This window comes from Bos indicus, chromosome 6 (genome assembly GCF_029378745.1).
Source record: "Bos indicus isolate NIAB-ARS_2022 breed Sahiwal x Tharparkar chromosome 6, NIAB-ARS_B.indTharparkar_mat_pri_1.0, whole genome shotgun sequence".
Taxonomy (NCBI): Eukaryota; Metazoa; Chordata; class Mammalia; order Artiodactyla; family Bovidae; genus Bos; species Bos indicus.
The window spans coordinates 49,666,108-49,675,279 of NC_091765.1; positions in this window are offsets into that span (position 1 = coordinate 49,666,108).

The window sequence follows — 9,172 nt, forward strand, 5'->3', positions numbered from 1 at the left end:
ATGTAATATATAATTAATTTATTTCATGCTATCTTATGGCTAATTTTCAAATTATTATTCTATGGTAGAGAGAAAATATGAAGTTGGGGTCTGAGAGTCAATATCGTTGCTTTATGACATTGACCCATGAAAAGTGAATATAAATACTAAAGCTGGATAAATACATAAACATTGCAATTTAGAAGGCATCCTCCTCCGCTTTCCCTTTCCTCCTTCCCTACTTGGGATGATGTTCCTGGAACCAAGAAATATGATACATGATATGGCAGAAGATCAGAGGGACCCTAAGACTGAGAAAGACTTTCCCCACCTTTGCCATATGGAAAACACTAGAAATAATTAATTGAGGCAGTCTTTATGAACAAAGATTGTCTCATTGCTAACCACCAGGAGAAAAATTCAGTTCTGTAACTGAATTCACACACTACCTGAAATGTTTGAAAATAAATCCTACCCTAGAGCCTTCAGAACATAGCGCAGCCCTGCCCATGTCTTTACTCTGTCTCGTGAAACACTGTTCAGCGAGCAAACTGAGCGACGCCATGCTTGGTCTTCTGACCCGCAGAACTGTGAGATGACGAGCTTGTGTTGTTTTCATTCATAAATGTGTGTAATCTGTTACGGCAGTAATAAAAAAAAAAAACAAAAAACTAAGGCAATAATGAAAGAAACAAAGAAAGACATAGTGAGGAACATGGATCTAGTCTCAGTTGTTTGAAAGGATTCAAAATACCCCAAAGGCCACCAACATTGCTTATATAGTTCAGTGAACCTTTAAGCTAACATTTAAAAAACATAGTGAGGTAACTTCAAACAACTTTATTTAGATATCATTTATTTTTTCATATGGCTCAATTTTTTAAAATAGAAGTCAAGTTTTGTATTTCCTTGTATGCTTCCTCAACCTTGGAAATTCAGTTCATTATTCTATACCAGTGTGAATTGCACATTTTGGTGGATGCTCATTCTAGCTTCTTCATTAAAAACAGACCATTTCTCTCAATTTGAAAAATGTTTCATTTACAGAGTTTTTTTCTTGAATTCACATTTATAAGTCTGTCTAAAAAATATTCTGTTTATCCCTTTCTCTAGGTTGTAAACCCAGTATCAAGTAAATAGTATATCTCTTTTCTCTTGATCTAATTTTTATTTAAGAAGATACATTTTGTTGTTATTATTATATATATTTCATGTCTTCTTAAATTATTATTGTTAAATTTAAGCTTTGGAGAGTTATTATCAGGGAATGTGACCTTTACAATGAAACCATTTTTGTCCAATGCTTTGTGATATACATATTAAATATACACATTTATATAAGTTCATTAATTCAACTCTATAATATAAATACACATAAATTATCCTTTTTCATTTTAAGACTATGGTATTAAGATGACACTTTACTCTTTTCCTGCAAACTGTATAATAACAAGAATAAAACTTTTTTGTTATTATTCCTTTTAAGGAAGACATCCTAATCCTCAGCCTGTATGGGCCACAGTGCTGAGCAACAACTTCAGAAGCCAAGGCCTGCTTCCTCCACCATCCCCTTCCCCTGAACCAACTGAAACCAACTGAAAATTTTTAAAAGTTAATAAAATTTATCTTTATGAAACTGCAAGTGATTTAAAAGCAAGGGCTTCCCTGGTGGCTCAGATGGTAAAGAATCTGCCTTCAATGCAGGAGACCTGGGTTCAATCCCTGGGTTGGGAAGATCCCCTGGAGAAGGGAATGGCACCCCAGTATTCTTGCCTGGAGAACCTCAAGGATAGAGGAGCCTGGGGTTCCAAAGAATCGGACACGACTGAACGACCAGAGTCGGACATGACTGAGCGACCAACACATACATATTTGTGATTTAAACTTCCAAATACTGTAATTAAAGGGGCAGAAAGAATGAAAAATTAAAAACAAACAAACAAAAATGTAAAAACACAAAGATCTATATGTGAGGTGAAGTCTAGATGGTGTCAGAGCTTGTCCTCAAAGATATCCATAAACAAATACCCCTTGCTGGTCAGGAGGACAGTCTGAGATGCAAAACTTAAATGCCTTATTTGGAGCAACAAGTATTGTTAACATGCTTTAATAACAGATGCTCTCCAGTCTCCTTGTTTATGAATACCAAGGGGGCAGTTTAAATGTAGGTTTCACAAACAAGTTATAATTCCAGGAGGCCACTTATCTGTGTGATGGTGAGGCCAATGTAAGACTTCAAACCGTAAATACTCTCTAGTTTAATATTGCTCTAAGGTGGAGAAAGTGATCAATTAAAACCTACAATTCCATCTGTGTGAAACCCATGTTTCAAAGATGAATACTGAAGATGGAAATAGATTGTGAATATATAAAGATATCACAAAAATACAGAACATGAAATATGAAAAACAACTGCAAGCAAATAATATTCTTCAGAAAAAATATGAAATAATATGTGTGTAAATGTATGTATGCTTCTGTTTTATATACATCTGTATCTATCTATCCATCTTCATATTACAGAACCAAAATTCTGAAACAAAATATCTAGAGCTAAAATAACAAAGGAATGAATCAACCTCATATTTATAATTTTAGACAGACCACATGTAACAATGTGAAAGCAAGTCATTGCTGCCATAAATTATCTACCCTTCTGTAAACGGATTTCACTTTAATGATACTTATAATTCTGACTTTATTATTTAAAGATGCTCTTTCATCCTGACATACGATTTGAGAGAATAATTCTATTTTATTGTGTTTCTGCTTTGAATTAAATGAGCTACATAAATTCCTCTAATAAAAGCAAAATGACATTTTTAAAATTCTTGATATCACATCTACAGAAATCTGCTTAACCTTGCTTATATTCTTTCATTATTGATTTTCTTAACATCTTAACATAATGAGAGAATTCAGAAATACAGCTGATAAAACTACAACTCTGAGACAGTCTAACACTGCTGTGAAGCATTTTGACAAGCCTTGCCTTCTGCTACCCCCGAAAAAAAGCATAAAAGTGTATTAAAACTAAAATAACTATAGCTAATACCCATTAGCTTCAACCTAGTTTCACGTAGTATTTAGAAGTTGTCCCAGTTAAATCCATCAAAACACAAACCCTGCTAGGACAGGAGAGTTTTGTCCCTAAGGGCCCTTTCTTATAATTGCAGACCCATCAGATTTTTAAGTCATATGGAAAGTCAATATGGAATCTCCAGGGAAGCTAGTTCTTTCCCAACTTTTCTATTTTTCTATTACTATGTTCACCTCATTTCAACTCTCATTCAAATTTTAACAACTGCAAGAGTAGGCTTATTTCAGAGCCTCCTGACACATTTTTACCTGGTAGAAGATTCCAATACCCTTAGGGACCACATAAAAAATGCCCCACTTAAAAAGAATTTGCTGAAGTGCATTTACGAACCCAGTCTCTATGCATTCAGCAGTACAAGTCTATAATTTTCTTCAAATGAAGCTTGGCCTTTGAGCATAGTTATACTTTGTATCAAAGTTATATGCAATTATTACAATGCATGAAAAAAAATCAGTAACCTTTAGGCCACTGTTCTGATCATATAGGTCAAAGAAATACCAAAAGACTATATCTTCCATGCCTTGCCTCCAGGCCTGCATGTGTGCTAAGTCGCTTCAGCTGTGTCCAACTCTTTGTGACCCTACAGACTATAGCCAGCCAGGCTTCTCTGTCCAAGAGATTCTCCAGGCAAGAATACTGGAGTCGGTTTCCATGCCCTCCTCAGGAGACCTTCCCAATCCAGGGTTTGAACTCACCTCCCTTATGTCTCCTGCATTGGCAGGCAGGTTCTTTATCACTAGCACCACCTGGGAAGCCTCCTCCAGGCAGGACTGTATTACAACCACCTGAGAAGGCGATGGCACCCCACTGCAGTATTCTTGCCTGGAAAATCCCATGGACGGAGGAGCCTAGTGGGCTGCAGTCCATGGGGTCGCTGAGGGTCGGACACGACTGAGCGACTTCACTTTCACTTTTCACTTTCATGCATTGGAGAAGGAAATGGCAACCCACTCCAGTGTTCTTGCCTGGAGAATCCCAGGGACGGGGAAGCCTGGTGGGCTGCCGTCTATGGGGTCACACAGAGTCGGATACGACTGAAATGATTCAGCAGCAGCAGCAGCAAAAGACTATTTTCTCTTTAAAAACAACTCTCCAATTCTCTATAGGAAGATAGGTAAACACTTAATATCTTAATATAATTCTCATGATATTAAAAAAAAAAGGAGTTTTGAGTAAGATAATATATGGTTGCTGACTATAAGTTAGGTTCTGGAAAGCCTTTTACAGTAAATAGCAAGAGACTGTACTTAGTAAAGAAAGAGCAAATTAGTTTCACTATCTTGCAAAAGCAGGTAACTAGTATGTGGCAAATTGTAATCCATGGATATTTAAATCCCATTAGGTATTTCTCTCCTGTAACATGGCAGAGGGTATACCAAGAAATGACTATTCAAAAATGCAAATTATTCCCTTGAATGTTTAACTTGTTTAACTCCTTTATTAATCTGATGAGCACTTGTTGTTTTTCCAGTCTTCAGCTATTATTAAAAAAAAAGCAAATGAAAAAAAAATCCTGTGGAAAGAAACTAAGCTGAATTTGAATCATAATGGCTTTTAGAAACCAAGACTGTATAGATATTTGCTGACGTTTTCAAGTAAAATTGAAAATAATTACTTCATTTGAAAAGCTCTATTAAAATTTCATATTATCCATATAAATATGAATCATGAGATTTTATAAAATGTCAAAATGTTATTTATGTTGTACATTTATACAAGTTAAAATTTTTACCCTTCTATCTTAAGATTAGCTATGGTAAACATAATATTTTATTATTTTGTATTTTATTTTGTGATAAAAATCTTACTGCATATAGATCTAGTGCTTCAGTTAGAGTCATATGTAAAGGTTTATGGAGAAATTTCTTTTTGCATATGATAAAAACAAGAGCAAACTTATAAATAAACCAAGACTAATCAGAAAAATGTTATTTTACTTTTTAAAAAAATATCTTTTATATATAAAAACAAAAACAATAAACACTTCCCTGAAATAAATTGCCAAGGGCCATAAACTAAGAGATTGAAATATATATAGGAGCTTTAACCACATTTCCTCCTAGCGAATTCAGAACAAAATTCCATATTTTGTATTCATATCTAATCCATTTATCAGTGCAAAGTGTTTTAATAAATGTATTTAGTGTGTAACAAATTTTGATGATCTTTGTAATAGTGAAAACTACAGAACAAGTGCCTCATAAAGTGCATGAAACAAAATGGGTATAAAATATAAATATGGAAAAACTAAACAGATGTGCCTATTAATGTTATTCTATCTTGTATAAAATGTCAATTACCATGTTTTTGTTTCTCCTTCAAACATGAGTTAAATAGTCATTTAACCAGTCCCAGTTCTTTATGGACCATTACCATATTGTTTTGTTTACTCTTTTTAGAAACTTTTGTTAACTTATCGTTCACAAATATTGATTCTTCCATCATTTGTGTATCCCTATTAAAAAATGAATTTCCTGATGTTTCCTCTGGGTACAAATTGCCTCAAAATGCCTCCTTCTTTTGTATAGAAATATATATGCATGTTTATAAATGAAGATGTATTTAAAATTTTTTAAAAATTCAAAATGTAAAACCCATTTTTAATGTATACCTTTGTACAATCAATTTCAAAAAATATTTGGAAGAATGAAAATGCTTATGATTTCCTCACTTTCTAATATAAAGCCTACACTGACATTCTGCACATATTCTATCTCTCCCTCATTTTTTCTTAATTTAATTATGAAGATCTTTATTAATGTCCAGCATATGAAAGTAAAGATATAATCTTGTAAGTAGAGACTGATGGTATAAGAGAAATGTTAGTACATTATTTTTCTCCAGATTTAGGATACAATATATCTTCCTGGGCTGTGGACTTTTGTTATGAGATGAACATTTCAGTAGAAAAAAGAACACAAATAAAAATTAAACAAAGGCACTGTTTTTTTTCTTAAGGATACTTGTGGAGAATGGTATCCGTTTATATCAAAATTTTCCAAGTAATCTTTAAAAAAAATTAAGATGAAGAGAAAATTAAACATATATCTTTACTATAACTTGAAGGCAAAATACGTCAAACACATAAAAACTGTGCTGACAAAGGAAGAGGGAAGGAGAAACTGTCTTTCAAAAAAATTTAAAAGAACATAAGAAATCAAAGCATTCAAATTCTTCCCCCCAAAATGGAATTTTTTCCATCCTTCCAAAAATGGAATTTAGTAAAGAATTAACTTATCAAATTGATAGAATATGTTGCAGCTGTAAATTATATTCACACAAGAATATGTTGCTTTGATAAAAGATTAAATTTAAAAATAAAAGAACTCTAAAAACATAAATTGACCAAACAAAGGAAAAAGGAAAATTAGAATTGAGTTTATGAAATAGATGACAAAAAGAAAATCATAAAAAGATGAAGACTTGCTTTGAAAGTGCCCCAGGAAGAATCAGTTCAGTCGCTCAGTCGTGTCTGACTCTTTGCGACCCCATGAACCACAGCTCTCCAGGCCTCCCTGTCCAGCACCAACTCCCGGAGTCTACCCAAACTCATGTCCATTGAATCGGTGATGCCATCCAACCATCTCATCCTCTGTCATCCCCTTCTCTTCCTGCCTTCAATCCTTCCCAACATCAGGGTTTTTTCAAATGAGTCAGTTCTTCACATCACGTGGCCAAAGTATTGGAGTTTCAGCTTCAACATCAGTCCTTCCAATGAACACTCAGGACAGATCTCCTTTAGGATGGACTGGTTGGATCTCCTTGCAGTCCAAGGGACTCTCAAGAGTCTTCTCCAACACCACAGTTCAAAAGCATCAATTGGTGCTCAGCTTTCTTTATAGTCTAACTCTCACATCCATACATGACTACTGTTGTAGCTCAAATGATGTGAAAGAGCTCAGCTGGAATTCCATCACCTCTACTATCTTTGTTTGTAGTAATGTTTCCTAAGGTTCAATTGACTTCAGACTACAGGATATCTCGCTCTAGGTGAGTAACTGCATCTAGTGGTTATTCGTGTCATTAAGACCTTTTTTTGGTACAGTTATGTGTGTTCTTGCCAAATCTTTTTAATCTCTTCTCCTTCTCTTAGACCCAGATTTTTTCTGTCCTATACTGTGTCCATCTTTGCATGAAATGTTCCCTTAGTATATTTAATTTTCTTGAAGAGATCTCTATACTTTCTCATTCTATTGTTTTCCTCAATGGACATGAGTCTGAGCAAACTCCAACAGAGGAATGAAAGACAGAGGAGCTTGGTTTGCTACATACAGTCCATGGGATCACAAAACGTTGAACATGACTTAGCAACTGATGAACGACAAATGTAAAAGTAGCAGTAAATACAATTCTACATTTTAGTGATCCTGATAGCAATCTGATATGGCATGGCAGCCATCATAAATATTCGGCAATTAACTGACAACAATCTGGTTTTCACCACCTTAGAGTTTTAAAGAATCTTTTGAAATTCTTCACATGGTCTGAGCCTTACTAGAAAATCATTATAAGGAAATTGGAGCTGATTTGTCTTTTTTTTCTTTTGATAAATTTCTATGAAACACACAATCAGAAACATTAAACTATATACCAGAGATGTTCTGATAGACCCATAGATTTAATAAGAGATCCTGATATAGAAATATGTCTAACTAGTCATTCTTTCTTTTTTATGTATTTATTAACAACAACTATATTCAAATAAGTAAGTGTGCTGTTAGAGTATTCCCAAGTTTTCAAAGAATGAATGCCTCAAGTTCTATACTCCAAATATAGAAATGAATATGTTTGACCTAAGGAGATTATTTAAAAGTCAAGGAAATATCTGGCCACTACCAAAACTTTTGAAAGCAACTTGAAAGCAATTTATACCATATTGCCAAAAGTAATCATATAATGGCATAATCGTATCTTATGAAGGTGAATATTATTGTCTTATTTCACCAAGGTGTAAATGCACAAAAGTGAGTTAAGAGGATAGAATTTTTTTTAAGTTATAGATAGCTTGATAACTGGTTATCAATCAAAGCATTTAACTAGTATGTATTTATCACTTCCTATTAGCCTCACATGGTCTTCACTATGGCAGATTGACAAAGATCCAGGGCCACTTTTCCTTTCCAGAATTTGCATTATAAAATAAAAAAAAAAAAAATACAAGAATTGGTTGTGTGTGCTAATTTGCTTCAGTTGTGGCCAACTCTTTGTGGCCCTATGGACTGTAACCCACCAGACTCCTTTGGCCATGGGATTCTCCAGGCAGGAATACTGGAGTGAGTTGCCATGCCCTTCTTCAGGGGATCTTCCTGACCCAGGAATCTCCTGAAGCTCCTGCATTGCAGATGGATTTTTTACCACTGAGCCATCGCCACCAGGTAAGCCCCAAATTGGGTTGTACTGGCCAATAATCTCAGGGGTGGAGATTTCAACCAATGTGGGATAACCTTTGTGTTGTGATAAGGTCTACATGTAAGCGAAGGCCAGGCTTCTCCCAAAAAGGGTCCAACTTGCTTTTCTTTATTGTTTTTCCTTTTTTCACTATTCTCTATTATGTGGGATGTTCATATGTGCTCCTATCCAGAAGAGTTCCCTCCAATGCTGTGTCATCATCGCCCCTCTTTTCCTCTCTGAAAACCTGATATGACCTTATTTAAAGAAGTGTGACAGAAGCTCATACTCTATCTCAGTTTGAGTAGTAATAGATTAGCATTAATTATTGAGGAGTAGTTAGAGTTAAGATTCATAAGTTTATTTAATGTAAAGAATAGAAATTAGAAGTTTTACCTTGCTTTGTTTCTAGACCTTAAGATTCCTTTAGACCATGAGGTAAGTTTGCTTCATGCTTAAGCCTAAATCAAAATGTATTACGCTGAGATTTGGGGCTGACTTTCACCCACTGTGGTATGACCTACATCTGTTAGTCTCTGACTAACAGTATGACTGCTGTAATGGATTTAACATTTTATGCTATTCAGTGCTAATTAACCTAGTGAGTACATGCATTCAAGGTATATTACAACATACTATATTCTCTTTGTCTAATGACAAAACAAAAGTGTAAATGGGATAAATATATAAATGGATGATGGGTAA